The sequence below is a fragment of the Xyrauchen texanus genome, chromosome 11 (genome assembly GCF_025860055.1).
Source record: "Xyrauchen texanus isolate HMW12.3.18 chromosome 11, RBS_HiC_50CHRs, whole genome shotgun sequence".
Lineage (NCBI taxonomy): Eukaryota > Metazoa > Chordata > Actinopteri > Cypriniformes > Catostomidae > Xyrauchen > Xyrauchen texanus.
Window position 1 is genome coordinate 29,789,050 of NC_068286.1, and position 22,051 is coordinate 29,811,100.

Here is a 22,051-nt window from a genome sequence, read left to right on the forward strand (position 1 = left end):
TGCAAATACTGACTGCCAACTCCCATTGGCCCTTTTCAATAGGTCAGAGGTGAATATCGGCGCTCAAGAGAGACCCCTAGTGTCGCTTCTCCGACACAACGTGTCGTTCCCTCCCTCGGGGAAGGAGGTTACATACGTAACCAAACGTTTACCTCAGCACATTTCACATTACATTTGGATAAATTATTCCTGTATGTAAGGCAATATACAGGGAACCCATGAGTAATTAATAAAGAATTACCATATAATTATGAGGGAATTTCTTACAACCTGGAACAGTATTCAAAAGTGAAAATACAGGGAACCCGTGATTAATTAATACAGAATTACCACATAATTATGAGTGAATTACTTACAACCTGGAACGGTATTCTAAAGTGAAAATACAGGGAACCCCATTAATGAATGATTATCTACAGAACTGTAATTCCACATTACAAGACGACAAATTATAAGAGCATTGGAATTTTTTGCAATAAGTGTTAATTTCCACACTAAAAAACAAACAGAAGGTGAACACTGTCATAAAGAAAGCATTGTTATAATACCAAAACTTTTACATCAAATTACCAAAAATTGACCAAACATAACAACAGATAAAACTTCAAGAAATAAAATAAATGTTCACAAGGCCTGAACCTGAACACTGAGCAATGTTTCTCTGACACACACATGTATTAAATCAAGTTACTTTTTTTTTTTTTTGAGAAAGGTCAGTTGTCTTTTTTTGGACAATGACAATTCAAAGTGGCTCCTTCATGCACATGCATTGTTCTGCAAACTGTGACAGTTTCTCTTAGGAATGTTTTGCGCAAGGTCTTGTAGGCTTCAATGTCACAAGCCTCTAGCACAGCTATTGCTGCAGTATCTACAATTGTTTTGCGGTCCACCCCACACTTGTGGTACGCCAAGTTGGTTACACCGAATATTAATTTAGCTTTCTATGATGTTAATTGAGAAGCAAAAACTATTTATGGTATTGTTTTTGATAACGTACTCTCTAGACAACATTTTCTCTAAGACTATTCCCCAGTACTTTAGGACACAATTATAACAATGATGACCGTTATGACAATGACAACATACCTCTCCTGCTTTTTTGCATTTTGTGTTTTGCTTTCTTCTCGGATTTTTTCTTATGTTTCCTCGATTTGTGGGGTGAAGAGGAAACAGATGAATCAGAGGTGGAATAAGATACAGATTCATCGGAAAAGGATGAAGAGTAAACTTTTTTTTCTTTTCCTTTCTTGTCCTTCTTTTCGCCTTGTTTTCTTCATGCAGGCCGTCTACTTCATCGGAAGAGTCGGGGTTAACAATCAAACTTGATTGTTAATCAAGTTTTGGAGGAAGCTCCTTGCGTCTCATCCTTTGTTGACAACAGTGCTAAGAAATACAAAAAACTACATTTAATTTACTTTTAATTATTTGCAACCTACACATGTGAGCTACTACATTGTAGCTCACATGTTGTACACAAACCAATCCATTTGGACAAGACTTGTGTGCTTGTAAATTGTTTACCAATTTAAATCCTCTTACAATTTTAAACAATTACTTAGCATATATAAATCTTCAAAATACAGCACAGTAAAATAATATAAAGACGATTTTGTTAATGTAGTAGATGTTTTATCCAAATAAACTTAAAACCGAAGAAACATACACACCAAAATTATCCTTATGAAGCAATAAAAAAGTAAATCTTTATAAAGTTGTAACAATTTAAAGGAGAGAGAGATCGTTTACGGACATGTCCGTCATGTGTGTGTTTATGTTGTCTTTTAAGTTTATTATTAAACCATTATTTATATCGTCAAGCCGGTTCTCGCCTCCTCCTTTCCATTGATACCTTTACAGCGGTATTTTGAAGTGGCCATGATAACAAGACCATGCATATTCATACCGAATTCTGTAACCCAACTAATTATGTGAACGCATATACAGTGACAGTACCGGCATATGTCTAAATGACTAGATGCTAATACTGTACAACTTTGAAAAAAATACTGTCATTCTCATCGATCAGACGTTGAAGTCGTGCCCTTTTGCTTGGATTTTTCCTCTCCATCGCCATGCTTTCTTCCGAGCTGGAACTATATGTCCTATGTCGATTCTCCAACCCTATTTGCATATAATGCCCATGTCTGCTGATGAATTCAATCATTTGATGTGACTCCTCCTCGTTGAGTTCATTACTCCAAAAGTGCAATTATATTAAAGGCTGGCTTTATTCCAGTTATTTGAATTTCTTCCAAAAAAATTTATAACTTTTCTGTTTTTCATTCTGTCTTTCTCAAATTGTATGCACGCCATGTTTGGTACGCTAAATGGTTCTTAAATAAAATGCTACTCTCCGGATCTTTTGAGCCGGATCGTAAATAGGACTGATCCGAATGATACTTTTGTGTACGTCCTGGGATCACATTCACTTTCCCTGAAATTTCAAAACTAAAGCTTCGAAATGGTAAGTTATAATACTATCACGTGAATAGCTCAAGCTTGTCCAATGAGTGCACTGTTTTTTCAGATATGAAGTGGCGCAAGGGATGTAGGCTACATACATTTTTCAAATTAGGACCAAAAAGGCGCCAACTAAATCAGAGGTCGTAGGTGTTTTTTCCCCTCTTTATTTATTTCAGAGCTATTTGGTGTATTTCTATCGAAATAATGGGTCTTGGAACTAAATTTGTTTCACTTTGTGGGCAAACCAGCAGAAGAGGGACAAGAACGTTAATTAAATGGCTGCAAAAACATACTCATCAATTAGACTTGTTTCGTTGACTCATCAAGTCAAGGATGAAATGCAGACTTTGTAAAAGAAATATGAAATTAAAGAACACACAAACAGGTGCGTTAAACATGAATATCAATGGTAAATGTAGATTTTTTTTTTTTTAAGTAAAACTACAATTGATAATTGTAAATTGTATATTGTACGAAAATTAATTTCTAATCTAAATGCTGTTTATGGTGGTTTCAGGGAATGTCAAAGACGAACACACAGTCAGAAAGTGACAAAGACATGCTGGGCAGGATCAGTTTTTGAGAAAAGCAAGATCACCTTACAAAACTGGATGAAGTTCATGTACCGGTAGGTAATATATAGATAGATTTAATACCCTCAGTGACACCGTGTCTACACCAGACGCAACAGATGTGGTGCAGGGTTTCCGTTGTCCGGTAATTACCGGACATTAGCCGGTAAAAAAATTAAATGTCCGACAAAATGAAATCTCTCCGGACAAATTGTCCGATTAAAATTGCCTAATAATCCCGTCCCCCTAACACAATCTGAATTTGAGAATAAGCCTAAAATGTATAAAGCAAAAATACACCGATCTCTTGCTATGTTATAAAGGAACAGGCTCTATCGTTTGAAAGTTATGAAACAACATCGCATGCTGCATTTCAAATAAAGCGCACGTGTAAGCTGTTGAATATAAATAAGAGGGACCATGTGGTTGTAGCGTTTCCACCCGGTTTCATTGGGTGGTGAATGGGACCGCACACCTGTTGGTCATTTGTTTAATGAGCTCTAAGTTATAAAGCTGGTATGTTTCTTGTGTTGGGGGGGGGTTTTGTGTACGGTACTGTTGAGCTCCAAACCTAAAAACCTGCCGTGCCGGGACGTGGGTCATTTAGTGTCGCATTGCGCGCGTGCAAGTAATTTGGGAGGGACAATTGGATGTCGGAGTGATTTTGGGTGTGGCCGTCCTTGATGTTTCTCCGAGCAAGGTACCCACGTCCGGTAGCAGGTAAGGAGGCCAGCAGTCCGGATTTAAGGTATTTTAAATTTATGAATTAATGTTTTGACTGGTTGGAATTTAGTTTTGCTGGGGTGCAGGGTCTGGTTGCGAGTATTAACCAGTGGCCCCCGGCGTTTGTAATTTGTGTGTGCGTGTGATTCAGTGGGGGTATGAGGCCAGGTTATTTTCCTAATTTCCATGCCTTCTCTACTGTAGCTAATTGACGACAGTTATGTATTTAGCCTGATTGGTATCCATGGTATGTACTTTTGTTTTGGTGTGTATTTATTATGAGATCCTTATGAATTTGTGTGTGTTGGATATGTACTGCATTGCTGTGTATTGGGTGTTTACATGAATCATGAATTTAATGCATGCGGGATAGAAGGGCTTCTTGCTGAATATTAATTGGTATGTTGACGTGTTTGCAGTTTGAAAGCCTGTAAGTTTATGGTTGAACATCTAAACAATTTAAGGCTGTTAACATCTCATGCATGTATTATGATGGTTCTTAACCTGCTGCTCCCTACAGTGTTTTAGATTTCAGAACTTTTTGTATAAATAAAATTGTTATATATAATTGAACCAAGCAGGGGGCAGTGAAGTGTTTTTCTTGATTACTGATGCCCACACTAAACTAATGGTCCAGTAGAAAAACCTGCATATGAGTCTTATTCTGACTTTTGAGTTGTTACAACTTGGCGTGGTTTCGGCAGTCTGGACCTTGGGCAGTGGTCAAGAAAAATGTCAACTGCACAACAATTAGGGGAGCCATCTTCCACTCATCAGCAGCAGGAGGCCGATGGCGCATCCTCTAATATAGGTCAGAGCCAGGCAGCTAATACAAATATGGTTATGTTTCCTTTGCTGGGGACACTATGGGGTCCAAAATTTAATGGGGAACAAACTACTCAGAATTGTTTTCAGGAGTGGCTTACCGCTCAGACATCAATGTTTAACATATATCCTTTTTCTGACGTACAAAAGGTTTCAGCTCTTATAAGTAATCTGGAGGGCGAAGCAAAGAGGGAAGTACTAGCTTTGCCGGTAGCCCAGCGTGTAACTGTTGAGCAGATTTTGACCTTTTTAAAAGGCATTTATGGAGATGTAGTCCCCCTTGCTAAACTTCGGTCACAATATTTCACTCGTAAACAAAGGACTAATGAGAATGTTAGACAGTTGCCCTGGCCCTTCAAGAATTAAGTAACCGTCTTGGAGGTAGGGGGGATGATATTACTGGGGGTAATATTGTACGAGATCAATTTATTTCAGGACTGTCGGATGTAGGATTGCGTAGGGAACTCCGGAGTATGGTTCGAGCTTCACCCAATGTTGTTTTTTTAGAGGTTAAACAGGAAGCAATTTTACGAGCTGATGAGTTTGGGGAAATAGCACAAGCAGTAGCCGCAACAGTGCAGGTAATACCCTCCCTGGATACAAAAAAATTAGTTGAGGAAATTAGACAGGAGGTGTTTTTGCAGTTGAAAGGTGAAATAAAAGAAATTGTGGCTGGAATGATTAAAGAGGTGCGTGAGGGGGTACAGAATCTACTACCAAGAAGCGAAAGTGCAGGAACTAGGAATGAGTTAAGGGGAGGCCGAAGAGACTCTGATCAATTCGACCATCAGGGAAGACCTATTTGTCGTCGCTGTAAGCAAGTTGGCCATATTGAAAGGCGTTGTAGGGTTGTGGATGGAGCACAGGGGTCTTTAAACTAATAAAACCCACTGTGCAGGCCCAAACGGTGGGTATTTTGGGTAGTGGCCAATTAGAGAACAAAGAACATTTAATAGGGCAATGTCCGGTAGTCGAAGTAGTTATACAAGGGGTTAAAACGCCTTGTTTAATTGATACTGGGTCACAAGTGACGACATTGACAGAAAGTTACTTTAAGAAACATTTTGAAACTGGACGGCCAACAATACACCCACCCATTCAAAAGTTTAATTTGGTAGCTGCTAATGGGTTAGTTATTCCATATATTGGGTATATTGAGGTGGACTAAAACATATGTGGAGAAATAATACCAAAAAGAGGAGTATTGATTGTTAAAGATTCCCGTGGGTCATCGTATCCGGGATTGATTGGCATGAATGTAATCCGAGAATGTAGAGAATTTTTGATGACTCAGGCTGGGGACAGTTGTTCGGGGTTAGAAAGTGTAGCCCAAGTTAAGGTGTGGCGTCAAACGTTCTCTGTGTGTGAAGATTTGTTAAAGTTTGCTGATGAGTTAGGGCAGGTAAGTTCTATTTATTGGCCACAGGGAAGACTGAAGGTCATTCCAGCTCATTCGGAGGTTGTGGTAGAGGCCTGTGCACGTTTACGACCTGATGGAAAGGATTATGTGGGCTTGGTAGAGCCTCTCCAAGAAGATGCTTTGCCAGGGCAGTTACTGGTAGCCCGGTCACTTAGTACAGTGTCAAGGGGTAGAGTTATGATCCGAATATTGAACCTTTCCCCAGCTCCAGTGACACTTTTTAAGCGTTGTCAGATAGGGCATATTTTTGATGTAGAGTAATGCCCTTTGAAATCTCAAGGAGAAGTAGAGTTAAGACCATTAGATGAGGAGACCGTGGAGGTGGGGGTCAGGCAGACTAGGGTGCAGGAATTACCATCAGAACATGCATCTTGGCCGGTAGCTGTTTCTTTAGATCCATTACAATTTACCACTGAACAACAGGAGATGATTACCAAATTATTATCCAAGCATCAGAAGGTTTTTTCAGAACATGATGAAGATTATGGGTATACTGATAGGGTCCTACATGTCATACCTACAGGTGATTCTGCGCCAATTAGAGACCGATATAGTAGAATTCCACCAAAATTGTACCAAGAGGTCAGGGGGCTTTTGGGGAATATGATGGACAATGGGATCATTAGGGAAAGCTATAGTCCTTGGGCAGCACCTGTAGTGCTGGTAAGAAAGAAGGACGGCACCCTTCGTTTCTGCGTGGACTACAGGCGGCTGAATGGGGTTACCCATAAAGATGCATACCCACTCCCCAGAACTGAGGAATCATTGGCTTCATTTAAAAAATCTAGCATGTTTTCAACATTAGATTTAGCACATGGGTATTGGCAGGTGGGGGTGCACCCAGCTGACAAAGAAAAGACTGCTTTTGTGACCCCGATGGGGCTATTTGAATTTAATCGGATGCCGATGGGGTTATGTAATGCCCCAGGAACTTTTCAGAGACTGGTGGAGAGCTGCCTGGGTGACCAAAATTTTGAAACACTGCTGCTTTATTTGGATGATATAATAGTCTTTTCCCCATCCTTTGAGGATCATATTTCCCACCTGGATTTGGTTTTCAGTCGTTTGGGGAATTATGGCTTAAAAATTAAACCCATCAAGTGTTCTCTTTTCCAGACTATAGTCCAGTATTTAGGCCATGTGATTGCAGAAGGTGGAGTTTCACCAGACCCAGAGAAAATGCGGGCAGTGGAGGCCTGGTCAACTCCTCAGAATATTACTCAACTTCGGGCTTTCTTGGGCCTAGCGGGATACTACAGGCGCTTTATCAAAGATTTTGCCCAGATTGCAGCACCCCTGAATTCAATGATGTGGGGTACATCAAAGCGGTGCACCCAATCTGCTCCAGGTAGAAAAGTTTATTGGGCATGGGGAGAGGCACAGGATGCAGCTTTCAAGAAATTAAAATTCAGCCTCTTACAAGCACCAATACTGACATATGCTGACTTTCAGTTGCCATTCGTGTTGTACACTGATGCTAGCCAGAAAGGTTTGGGGGCAGTGCTGGCACAGGTACAGGAGGGGTAGGAGAAAGTGATTGCGTATGCAAGTAGAAGCCTCCATCCAGCTGAAAGGAATGATAAAAACTACAGCTCATTCAAACTGGAATTTCTGGCCTTAAAATGGGCCATAGTGGAAAAGTTTAGAGAATATCTTGCTGTCTCTCCCTTTACTGTGTTCACAGATAATAATCCATTGGCTCATTTGAATACAGCGAACCTAGGTGCAGTGGAGCAGCGGTGGGCAGCCCAGCTGGCAGGGTTCCAGTTTGAGGTGCGCTATAGATCTGGGCGGACGAATGGAAATCCTGATGCCCTGTCCAGGTGGCCTAGGGGTGAAACGGAAGGTAGCCCAGCTGAGGACTGTGTAGCCCCTTGTGGCGGGATCGGATATGTGGCACCTGAAGTAGTTTATGCCTGTGTGCAGGCTTTTGTTCCAGTGGGGGAGCATCTTAAGGAATGCTGGGATGGTGGAATAGCAGCACAGAAAAATCCAGAGGACAGACTTGGCCCCAGTCTTCTGGCCGATTGGCTTAAGGCCCAACGTACAGATCCGGTAGTGTCACGGTTATGGGTCTACAAGGACAGAGGGAGAGGACCAGCCCCAAAAGAGCGAGCAGCAGAAGATCGGTCAACCCAGATGTTGCTACGACATTGGACTCGCCTCTGTGTTGAGGGGGGGTTGCTTTGCAGAGAGGTATGCGATCCAAAGACTCTTGACCAGCTGAAGCAAGTGATAGTGCCCCAGTGTCTGCAGAAGCAAGTTTTTGAATGGTTGCATGACCAGGCTGGACATCTTGGGGTGGAGAAGGTCCTGGGTTTGGTACGTCGATGCTTCTTTTGGCAGGGCCTGGCACGAGGAGTAGAGAAGTGGTGTCTCCAATGTGTTCGTTGTAGTCTGCGGAAAACCCCAGTCAATAAAGTGAGTGCCCCTCTTGTGCCTATACAATCAGAATACCCTCTACACATTGTTTCTGTTGACATTTTATCATTGGAGACCTCGCGCAGTGGAATGTGTAATATTTTGGTCATGATGGATCACTTTACCCGGTATGCGGTGGCAGTGCCAACTTTGGATCAAACAGCAGTGACCACGGCCAAGGTGCTGTGGGAGCACTTGATACAGCCATTTGGGGGTTTTGATCAGCTGCATTCTGACCAGGGTCCCAATTTTGAATCAAAAGTCATCAAAGAGCTATGCTCATTGTATAACATCAAGAAGTCCCATATGACCCCATACCATCCGGCAGGGAATGGGCAGTGTGTGCGTTTCAGTCGGACACTCTTGAGTATGTTGGGCACACTAAAGGATGACCAGAAGGAGACCTGGGACCAATATGTGGCAGAACTGGTGCAGGCTTATAATAACATGCCTCACCCATCGACAGGATACACCCCTTATTTCTTAATGTTTGGTCGCCATGCTAAATTGGCAATGGATGTGATGCTGGGCCTGGGAGGTGGATTTTCTGGGACTGTTGACAGCTGGGTGCATCACCATCATAGTAGGTTAATGTTTGCCTATAACCAGGCCAGGAAACAGGTTCAAAAATCTCAGCTCCATCAAAAGAAGGGGTTTGACCGTAAGGTCAAAGGGGAACCATTGTTGATGGGTCAGAGGGTAATGGTCCTGAATAAGAGGTCCAGGGGGCGAGGTAAACTGGATGATAAATGGTAACGGTATCCATATGTCATTGTGTCACAACCTAATTTTGATGTACCTGTTTATGTGGTTAAGTTGGAAGGGGGTAAGGGTGTGGAGAGAGTGTTGCATCGCAATATGTTAAGCCAATGCAAGTTTGAAACCACCTTTCCCCTAGAGGAAAAGGAAGTTTTACCTCCAGATTGTAATTTTAATAATATGCAGAGTAACTGTGGATGTATCCTTGGGTGGGAGGGTGTGTTACAGGTTCAGCGGCACCTGCCCAGAATGATGGGGGGACGGATTGTGACGTAGATGTTAGTGGAGCAGGGATGCATGCATCCCAGCGGGAAGGTCACCAAAGCCCACATCATCTGCCAGTGGAAATGGAGGAATAACGACGGTCTACTCGGGCCACCAAGGGACTGTTGCCACAGCGGTATCAAATGTGATACTAGGGGGAATGTGAGGACACATTTGGAGTAGGGGGGGGGTGGTTGTAAGCTGTTGAATATAAATAAGAGGGACCATGTGGTTGTAGCGTTTCCACCCGGTTTCATTGGGTGGTGAATGGGACCGCACACCTGTTGGTCATTTGTTTAATGAGCTCTAAGTTATAAAGCTGGTATGTTTCTTGTGTTGGGGGGGGGTTTGTGTACGGTACTATTGAGCTCCAAACCTAATGCTGCCGTGCCAGGACGTGGGTCATTTAGTGTCGTATTGCACGCGTGCAAGTAATTTGGGAGGGACAATTGGATGTCGGAGTCATTTTGGGTGCGGCCGTCCTTGATGTTTCTCCGAGCAAGGTACCCACGTCCGGTAGCAGGTAAGGAGGCCAGCAGTCCGGATTTAAGGTATTTTAAATTTATGAAATAATGTTTTGACTGGTTGGAATTTAGTTTTGCTGGGGTGCAGGGTCTGGTTGCGAGTATTAACCAGTGGCCCCCGGCGTTTGTAATTTGTGTGTGCATGTGATTCAGTGGGGGTATGAGGGCAGGTTATTTTCCTAATTTCCATGCCTTCTCTACTGTAGCTAATTGACGACAGTTATGTATTTAGCCTGATTGGTATCCATGGTATGTACTTTTGTTTTGATGTGTATTTATTATGAGATCCTTATGAATTTGTGTGTGTTGGATATGTACTGCATTGCTGTGTATTGGGTGTTTACATGAATCATGAATTTAATGCATGCGGGATAGAAGGGCTTCTTGCTGAATATTAATTGGTATGTTGACGTGTTTGCAGTTTGAAAGCCTGTAAGTTTATGGTTGAACATCTAAACAATTTAAGGCTCTTAACATCTCATGCATGTATTATGATGGTTCTTAACCTGCTGCTCCCTACAGTGTTTTAGATTTCAGACCTTTTTGTATAAATAAAATTGTTATATATAATTGAACCGAGCAGGGGGCAGTGAAGTGTTTTTCTTGATTACTGATGCCCACACTAAACTAATGGTCCAGTAGAAAAACCTGCATATGAGTCTTATTCTGACTTTTGAGTTGTTACACACGCCTAAAACGGCTGCAATATAGACCTAAACAACGAACGATTGAGTGAGACGTTTCAAATATGGCCAGGCCCAGGCAGACTAGCTTTAAAAGCTTTTTTCAGAGGCCAGACGATGGTGAATCAGGAACATCTCATTATATCAGTGCTTCTAATCCACGCATTCGTGCAGTTTTTTTTCTCTATCATCAAAACTGAATAGCCTATGTTCGTCAGTGCATGGTTACAGTCTATATCAAGCAGGGACACGTTTGTGTGCATTTTATTTTGTGATTTCACCGGAATTAATAGAGAGTCTCCGCAACGGCGATAGATTGAAACGCGCGTCCTAGTGAAGATTGCGCAACTCGCGCAGCGCGTCGTCCATGCAACTGATAGCAGCGGACACGAGCGCTCGGCTTGATTTCAAAAACAACAGATTTTAGCGCTAGATCTCTTATTTAATAACGGACTAAATGAATGATCTGCTAGTTAACTGGAGATGTTTTATTTATTTGTATTAGGTACATCCGTGCCTCAATGTTTCAAAAAGTGAATGTGTGTGAAACCACAGTAAAAAAACAATTGGCGTTGATTGACGGCAATCGGACGTTCATGTTTTTTTTTTTCGTCTATTTGAAAGTTAAGCTAATAATAATATGTTGCATTCTATACGGCCTGATTGTGTCATTTTATAAGTTACATAGACTGCCTCCAGTTTTCCTCAACTTGACTAATTAAGAGGCGATATATTTGACCAGCATATCATCAAAATGTCCGTAAAACGAAACCTCTGCCGGTCACTTTGACCGGCACCATTTTTTTCTAGCGGAAACTCTGATGTGGTGCCACGCTGCAACAGCATGAGGCTGTCTACACTGGAGGAGACAAAGAGGCCATTGCAAATCTATTTGTGTTTATGATAGAAGTATCACAATTGCTTGAAGTATGTAAGAAATAGAACGCGGCATCAGTTTACTGAACGGGAATTTGTTGTGTCGCATCTAGTAGACAGCATCACTGCGTTAGGGTTACCTTGTCTGGTTTTACCGTTGCCCCTTTGGTTTCCATTTTTGTCCCTTTTGTTTTCCGTAGTTTTCACTTTTGTCCCTTGTTTAGCTCCACTGTCTCACTAGTCTATTGTTTAAAAGAACTACACTTCCCAGTATCCACCTGTCATCATCACTGCCATTTTGTTCATTGTGCTCACCTGTGTATCATTTGTAATCATCCTGTCCTTGTGTATTTATATCCTGGTTTTTGGTTCAGTCCTTGTCTTTCGTTGAACGTTGTTATCCCGGTGTGTTTTCCCTGCCTGTATTCTCAGTGTTGTGTTTATTTCCCCATTGAGGGTTTTCCTTTGTGTTTGTTTTGATTTTGTTAAATAAAGTAAGCCTGCGTTTAGATCCAGTCTCCTCGTCTGCCTTCGCTGCCTTCTGTTCATAACACACTGATTATATGGGTTCTATTAGTTTAATCTGCGCATCATAATCTCTAGTTAAAGCACGGTATTTTCAGATACTGTCAAGCACTAAGATTAAGGCAGGTCGACATGATGTAGGATGGTATAGCTGGAAGTTCAGCAACCCTGAGTAAAATTAGTCAAAAGCTTAGATTGATCTGTAAAGATGCTTTAAAGAGGTATAGAAAGAAGACTGGACAGAGTATGGGTGGAAGAACAGAGAGTATTATTATAGATAAAAGCAACTTCCGCCATAAAAGGAAGGTGGGATATCTTTTTTATTATTATTAATTTTATGTTTAACATTGCTAGGGACATTTCACAGTTGGTCAACATTGAAACCACCACCAAAAAAATACAATAAAAAATGGTAAAAAGCTTTTAAACGCACTTCCATTTATATGTCCATATAACCATCAGATTCTGGGCTGGTTGAACTCCTATCTCTCAGAAGGGTCCTTTGAGGTAGCCTGGAGAGGGGAGGTATCCAAGCCACATCAGTTACTTACTGGGGTACCTCAGGGATCAGTGCTTGTGCCACTTCTCTTCTCCATATACACAACATCACTGGGACCCATCATCCAGTCACATGGTTTCTCTTACCACTGCTACGCTGATGACACACAACACTACTTGTCTTTTCAGCCCAATGACACCACAGTGACCGCTCGAATCGCTGCCTGTCTGGCAGACATCTCAGCCTGGATGAAGGAACATCACCTGCAACTCAACCCAGCCATGACCGAACTCCTTGTCTTTCCAGCCAACCCTGCTGTTGAACACAACATCACCGTGCAGCTGGGTCCAACTACAGTTTCGCCTTCCAAAACGGTCAGAAATCTAGGGGGAATCATTGATGATGAGCTAATTTTCACAGACCACATCTCAAAGACTGCAAGATCATGTAGATTTACACTCTACAATATCAGGAAGATAAGACCCTTCCTCTCTGTACATGCCACACAACTGCTCGTTCAGTCACTTGTCATAACTAGACTGAACTACTGTAACACTCTCATTGCAGGCCTTCCTGCATGTGCTATTAGACCTCTCCAAATGATCCAGAATGCAGCAGCACGTCTGGTCTTTTATGAACCTAAGAGAGCACATATTACACCACTCTTTGTCTCTCTCCACTGGCTGCCGGTTCATGCACGTACTAAATTCAAGACCCTGATGCTGGCATACAAAACAGTCACTGAGTCTGCTCCAGCATACCTAAAAACATTTATGCAGAGCTACATTCCCACCAGAAGCCTGCGGTCGGCTAAGGAACGTCGCCTTGTCATACCAAAACAAAGAGGCACCAAAACACTTTCCCGGACTTTCAGTTTCATCATACCACGGTGGTGGAATGACCTTCCCAACTCAATCCATGAAGTTAACTCACTCTCTATCTTCAAAAAATGGCTAAAAACACATCTTTTCCAAAAGCACTTAACCGGTCACTAAAAAAAAAAAAACATTTTTTTTACATTTATTGTTGCACTTAAATCTGTTTTGTATACTATTCTGATGATAGTGAAACTTTGTAGTATGGCACTTTTCGTACCACTGTCTCCTTAATATGATTCGCTTATGTTTTTATCCAAAGTCCCTTTGGATAAAAGCGTCTGCCAAATGAATAAATGTAAATGTAAATGTAAGTGTAAAAAAAAGAAAAGAAAACAGTTAAAATACATGTGTACTGTAAAATATTCCCCTGTTAAATTAATGTAAACTACTTGCAGCTACATTAGCCAGCATAAAACTAATTCTACCATGTACTGTTATCAGTTTATTACTGTAAAAAGCATTACAGTACTGTGATGTATAGAATATAAGCTTTACAGTATAATACTGTTGCAATTATTCTGTTATTTTACTGTTTCTGTAGAGTTTGTTTAATCACATTAATTTTAAAGTACAAAGCTTATGCATGAAATCAGAAAAAAAGCAGTTGTTAACAGTATTTTATTTTTTATTTCTAGTATGGACGTGGAAGAGTAGGTGAAACATGGAAAAGGAAAAAGTGAAGCCATAAAGCCTCAAAGACGATAACCGATTTTGCGACTCGTAGAAGGACGTTCAAGACATCATCACATTCCCATCATCAAAAGACATGTTCGCCCATGATCCACAATTATAAGTGATCAGTGGAGACCCTATAGAGCTTTGACTAGGCTGCGCTACTCTCACTACTCTGTGAATCACAGCAGGTTCTTTGTGAACCCAAACTATGGAGGGCACACACAACATATTGAAAGAGCGTGGTCTACGTACAAAAGTCAGATCTGGAGATTGAGAGGCAACAAGACCGAGACGCTCTTGAAGGAACACTTGGCTTGTACTGAGTGGTCTAATTGGATGGGGATGGAGCACAGATATGGTCCTCTGGGGCATTTGATGAAGGACATTGGAAAGTATTACTGCATTACTGCGTAATGACACATTTTGGGAGTGTAGTAATTCCACGAAATGCATATTGCATTTCCATAGTAATAATAACATTAGAAGTAAGGAAGAAGAAAGGACCACAACCTGAATATTGTAATGGCTAATTGTTATTATATTATTGTAATTAATTGTAATTAATCGACTGTTCATTAATAGTTACTTAATAGTTATTTCTCCTGAAGCTGAATTAGTAGATAATTAAAAGTATTTCATCAGGAGATATGACTGAATTCAATAGTTATTGATTAGCTAATTGTTACTTAACACAACTATAAAATGCTATTACATACTGATTAGTTAACCTCATAACCACGCAGGGGGGCGTGGGCGGGCCGTGGGGGCGTGTTTATAATTTTATTACCTTTGTTTTATAACAAATATTCAATCAACTATCATAAACTATGCATCATTTGAAAGCTAAAACACTCAAGAATCACGTTCTGAACTTGTTTTTGCAATCAATACACCAGAGAGGAAAGGGTTAAATTAAATGCTGACAGACCGACCCTGTAAATGTGAACAAAATGAACGGCAATACTTATCTTTCATCTCCTATGGTTCAGATCAGTTCGGACGAATCCAAGAAACACCAGCATACATTTCAATGTAAGGGTCTACTCTTCAAAATGCATCCCACTTTTTAATCCAAAACAACAAAAAAATAGGGAAAAAAACTAAATATCCTCCTCAGTTTTCATGAGCGCTTCCAGTTAGAGTAATCCATCATGTTCACTTTCAATGAAATATCGATTCTAATTTGTATTCCAATCTCTCCCCCGTGGTTTGGACTGTTTCCGATAAAATGAGCCATTCCCTGTTTCTCTCCTTCAATCACAGGCTCTGTAATGACCAAAATATGAAGGGAGCGCAACAACAGGCTGCGGGACCTGTCACTCTCGCACCTCGGTTTTTGACTGGATAAAAGCCACCCAATGTCTGGTCAGCAAAATTTTGATGGATGGGAGTATTAACCAACTAAAACACAATTGCAGTGATTGACAGTTTGCTTAGTTTACCTCAGAAGATCTGTCTAATACATAGGTCTAATACAAGTGCGTCCACTCGTGCGCTCTTCGTCATTTTACGCACAGCGCGCACAGTTTTTACCATTGTTTTGCTACACGGAGCTCGTTTCAACGCACGGATTTATCCACATTATATCTAACAATCTACATCATGGATCGTCGACTGAAGAGGAGTTTTTGTGGTGTTGAGAGTGTTTTGGAGGAGGTAATGAGGAGTAGCGACGAAGAACAGCAGAAAGACGCAGAAACAGACATCTTAGACAGAGAGAGCACGGTGTCGAGTGTCGATTCGGCTGAAGAGGAGATGTTTCTCCATGGACTCGATCCCGTATTAGATCGGTAAGTTGAAACACATCGTCTTGAGTTTTTATGTTTATGAAGTATTGGCAGTTTTTCTGTTCATAGCATGTTTTTGATTATAAAATGACTAGCAAAGACACGAGGCTACACGAGTAGCTAGGTGATAGCTGTATATTATACATAAAGACATAATATTTATATCACACACACTCATTATATTTATGAGGCATATAATATAACAAAAATGGAAGGAAAGTATTACAAGAAGTCAGGTGAAGATGGTTTTGATTATAAAATTACAGTGGAGAAGACTAGCAAGATATGAGTTTACAGTTCTAGGTGTATATGAATAAACGAATGAATGCTGCATTCATTGAATATAACAATAATGGAAGGAAAGGATTACAAGATGTCAGGTAAAGATATGTGGAAAAAATAAATTATTACAAGGCATTTATAATGCTGAGCATTATAATCATAAGATTTTTGACAATTAGGCATATGTTATTGTAATATGATGTAATATTGATGCTCCTAATAGTAGTTTGTCTCTAATATTTGACTCAAACTGAAATCCTCTTTTGTGTGTGTGTGTGTGTGTGTGTGTGTGTGTGTGTGTGTGTGTGTGTGTGTGTGTCTGTCTGTTTTCCTGTGCTGTAAAATAGGCCTTCAACTGAAACAGATGAGGATTGGAATCCGGAGTCCAGTCCTGAGCGACGAAAGAGACCACGTCAGTCGTCTTCATCTTCTGCGTCTCCATCTGAATCTGCTTCAGCTACCAGAGGTACAGGTAAAGGTACAGGTAAAGGTACAGGTAAAGGTACAGGTAAAGGGAGAGGGAGAGGGAGGGGGAGGGCGAGGGCGAGGGGGAGCCAGTCAGTGCCTACTGTGTCTCTTAGCACCTCACAGGAAAGATGGCACAATGTTGATGAGGAGGATATTGGACCTTCGCAGCCTGCATTTCGGCCTGCTCGTTCACCTGGGCCACAGTTGGTGACAACTGCAACCTACACAGCACTGCAGTTGTTTCATCTTTTCTTTTCAATGTCTGTGCTGCAGACCATCGTTCAGCACACCAATGTATATGGGGCCAAAAATCAGCAAGGAAGAGAAAAGCCATGGAATACCATCTCGGTTGAAGATTTCAAGTCTTACCTGGCACTTGTTGTGTACATGGGTCTCGTGAAGGTCTCTGCCCTGACTGATTATTGGAGGAGGTCCCGAGTCTACAGTGTTCCCCTTCCTGCTGAGATCATGTCCTGTAGGAAGTTTCATACCATCACAAGCGCTCTTCATCTTAGCGATCCTCGGATGATGAAGAAAACGAAAAGAAGAAGGGAACAGCAGCCTACGACCGCTTGGGGAAGATCAAGCCTATCTATGACAACATTAGGGATGCCTGCAGGACATTTTTTCATCCGAATCAGAACATCTCCATAGATGAAAGGATGGTGGCATCCAAGGCGAGGTCTGGACTCAAGCAGTACATGAAGAACAAACCCACTAAATGGGGCTACAAGCTTTTTGTCTTGGCAGACTCCTGTGTGGCTACACCTGTGAGTTCTTCGTGTATCGAAGGTAAGTCCATGCCATCTCAGAAGGGGCTGAGCTATGAGTCTGTCATGGCACTCGTAGATGAAAAGATGTTGGGCACTGGTTACAAGCTATACGTCGACAACTTTTACACTAGTCCCATGCTTTTCAGAGACCTCCTCCATAAGAAGATTTGGGCATGTGGCACCATTCGTCCGAACAGGATCAGTTTCCCAAAGACAGTCACCAACAGACTACCACGGAATGCTCCACGAGGGTCCATTCGATGGCTCAGAGAGGATGAGCTGCTGTTTGTGGAATGGAAAGACACCCGGGAAGTGCTGATGTGCTCCACATTCCACAAAGCATATAAAGGTGACACAGTGCGAAGGAGGTTGAAGAACAAAGATGGGCAGTGGTCTGAAGTGCAAGTGCCTATTCCCTGTGCTGTGCTGGACTACAACAGGTTCATGGGGGGAGTGGACCTGTCTGACGCCCTCATTGGGTACTACAAAGTGCTCCACAAGACACGGAAGTGGTACCGAACCTTCTTTTACCACTTTGTGGATATTGCTGTTGTCAGTGCCTTCATTTTGCATCAGCATCTGGCCAGAGCAAGGAATGAAAAACCCCTCACCCAGAAAGCATTCAGGGAAACGCTTGTTCTGGAACTCGCAGGCCTAGAATCACGGACAGCTGCTCCTCGGGCTTCAAATGATGCTTGCCACAACCCGACACACATTACAGATGACAGCACTGCTGGACGGAGAAAGTGCAAGCTCTGCCATCAGAAGACACCAGTCATGTGTGCAACATGTGAGGTGCCAATGTGCTTTCTGCCTAAAAGGGACTGTTACCATGACTGGCATAAGCAGGGAGGAAAATATTAATAATCTGGTTTGTCATTTTTTTAATTTACATGTTACATTGTTCAAAGCATTTGATTCTAATAGTTGTTCCAGAAATGTTTCCAAGATTAGGTGGATTTGCAGTTCCGAAGAGAGAGATGAAGCAAGAGAAGCCATCGGTGTGAGACATTAACGGTCAGGGGTACACACACACACTTACATGACCACGTTTTCATCCTGTTTGTTCCTGCTATAGTGAGCTATCATATGCATTTATTCTATTTGGACTTTGTTTGTTCTGCTTGGTTTTGTTCTGCTTGTTTGCTCTCTCTTTCTCTCTTTTTTGCAGTGGGTGTCTTCTGATTCGGTGCCATTGGAGCAAACGTAAGTACTCACACATGCATACAGTGTTGTAATTTTATTTGTTCTGCTTACACACTTTATCTTTCCTGTCTTTTAGTGGCTTTGGTTTCCAGTTGGTAACAAACCTTGTTAGTGACTGCCTTGGATCAACATAAATACTGTAAATACTGTAATTGCTTTTTTTTTTCTTTAGTAATTGGAAATTTATTATAATTATCAGTTTATTGTAATTTATTTGAGTAAAAAAACACTGTTGCAATTACAAATGTTGTTTTCTTTTTATATAATTTATTAATTAGTTGTAAAACGATCACTTTTGAAATGCATACATGAAGTGAGTTTTGTTTGTTTCACTGTTTTTGCTATCAGAATTGTTCAAAATAAAGAGTATTTTGTTAAAATGTTAAAATGTTGTGCTGAAATCATTTTTTCTTGTGTGGTTTGATGAGCAGAACAGTTCTGAATTGATATACATGTATGTAGTATGTAGTGTTTACTCCTTATGTCATTTGGTTACCAGATGTCCATTTGGAGTCTCCAAATGGCCTTTTGGAAAGGACGCCTAGACTTTCCCTGAATAAAACTTACAGAAACTACATTTTTGGGAGTATCATCTTCAAATTTGAATCAGAACATGGTCAGACATTCAGTTTTATCTTTATGGTGTTTTCAGGCCTTTAACATAAAAGTCTGATACATTTTTCACTAAATGAAGTTCATTCATAGAAATCGTGAGTCACTTTCATGTAAATTTGACCTTGTTTTACTCTGTTCCTATGCTACTTCTGAATTAATATGACTCTTGGGTAACAAAGTTTCAAGTGTCTAGTTTAAAAAAATATCAGAGTTATGAATGTGGACCATATGGTTTCGGAGCTACAGACATTTGTATTTGGGTATGTCATTTTCAGAAAATTCTCAAAAATAGGGGTGCTGGTTAAGAGGTTAACACATCTTCCTTAGTGGTTAATAGTAGTGAGTTAAGTGTTAATGAAGAATTACCTATTAGTTCTGCAGTAATTCCTTATTAGTTATGCATTAAGTAAGATACAGTATTCTAAAGTGTTACCAAAAGAACAAAAGGACAGAAATTCTGATCAAAGTATTTATAATATAAAGTATATATATAAATATAACTTTTTCTAATTTATTTCTCTCTTTTTTGATCATGATTAATGGCAGAGAGAGAGAGATGTTAAAGCAATGATTCTCCAGCACGTGGTATTTCCAGCTCTCTGGTGGAGATTGTGTCATGACTCACAGTGGTTATCAAGGACCAAATATTTTCTGAGCAATTTAGGGCCACTGTGGACTGCGGTAAATCACCGGGTAATAAAGTACAGAGATTGAGTTGAGAGAGAGAGAGAGAGAGAGAGAGAGAGAGAGAGAGAGAGAGAGAGAGAGAGAATAAGAGAAGACAGCAAATGAAAACAAGCCTAAAAAATGCAACATGGTAACATACTTCACCATTACCAGAAGACAAGATAAATGTGCTTCCATTTAAGAGGTAATATACTGTACTAATATTGTGAATTGAATGAAAATAACCTGGTTGGTTGTAACCAGCCTAGCAACCTACCAAGGCATTTGAAAGCATTATTCTGTAGGTGCGCTTCAGAAAGAAAAAAACATTGTTTATTGAATGTTGAGTTTGGCATTATGGTCCAACATTGGTCCAGAAAGTCACAGAAAGTTGTATTCTGAACACTAATATAATTGTGCTGCCTTCTATGTCTTCAAAGAGAAAATGAACTACAATCCCATGAAGCATTGCGAATGATGCAATCGAATTAAAAATGCTGGAAGAATATAAAACAAATGATTTTAAGTTGTTGATTGTAAGTATAGAAACAATATATTTAAAGTTTATTGCAAAATATTCAGATATATACAAATATAAAAGTAGTTTGAGAGTGTAGGGAGAGCAATTTGATTGCATCATTCACAGTGTGTCATGGGAGTGGGCGAAAGAAAATTCCTCTATTAAACACAATTTTTAATAAAGAAGTTGAAAAAACTCAAATTGAAGGCTTCTACCATGGGAGCCTGCAGGATTTTCATCTGAGGTCTCCCCCGGGATAATTTGTTTTGCAAAAACAACACCAAAGCATTCAATTCTGGTGAGTCTGAGAGAAGCATTTTGTTTAATTATTATTTTCTCAAGTATAAATATCATTCATGTAACTATTGGCTAAAGCATTTCTTCCAGTAACCATTCAGAACAAACTTGTTCTCGCACTAAATAAGCCAAACGCACCGAAATGAATAGAGTAGAAAAGTGTCTCAAGACCCGTTTTTATCAGGTGAAGTTCTTTTTAACTTGACACAGCATGTAAAAATGCTGCACTCCCATTAAAGATGCCATAATTACAGTGAAACTTGATGCCGTTGTCAAAAGACATCATCTAGCGAATGTTTATATGGAAAACGATTGAAAAAGCGCGAGCGGACACAAAAACAATTTCTGTTTGAACAGCCCCTTGTTTACATGACAGCACTAGCTAAAGTTTCTGAGATTTACTTCTCAAAAAAACGGGTGGGGTCAAAATAAAAAGTAACAGTCAGTATCTGGTGTGGCCAGCAGCTGCATTAAGTACTGCAGTGCATATCCTCCTCATGGAGTGCACCAGATTTGCCAGTTCTTGCTGTGAGATGTTACCCCACTTTTCCACTAAGGCACTTGTAGGTTTCCTGACATTTCTGGGGGGAACGGCCCTAGCCCTCTTCCTCCGATCCAACAGGTCCCAGATGTGCTCAATGGAATTGAGATCCAGAATGTTCGCTAGCCATGGCACAACACTGACATTCCTGTCTTGCAGGAAATCACGCACAGAACGAGCAGTATGGCTGGTGGCATTGTCATGCTGGAGGGTCATGTCAAGATAAGCCTGCAGGAAGGGTATCACATGAGGGAGGAGGATGTCTTCCCTGTTACTCACAGCGTTGAGATTGCCTGCAATGACAACAAGCTCAGTCCGATGATGCTGTGACACACCGCACCAGACCATGACGGACCATCCACCTCCAAATTGATCACGCTACAGAGTACAGGCCTTGGTGTAACGCTTATTACTTCGACGACAATCACCCCTGGTGAGACAAAACCGTGACTCATCAGTGAATACCACTTTTTGCAAGTCCTGTCTGGTACAGCGAAGGTGGGTTTGTGCCCATAGGCGATGTTGATGCCGGTGATGTCTGGTAAGGACCAGTCTTACAACAGGCCTAAAAGCCCTCAGTCCTGCCTCTCTCAGCCTATTGTGGACAGTCTGAGCACTGATGGAGGAATCCTGTTCCTGTCCCGCAGGTGTGATATTCGGATGTACCGATCCTGTGCAGGTGTTGTTACACGTTGTCTGCCACTGAGAGGACGATCAGCTGTCCTTCGTGTCTCCCTGAAGTGCTGTCTTAGGCATCTCACATTATGGACATTAGCAATTTATTGCCCT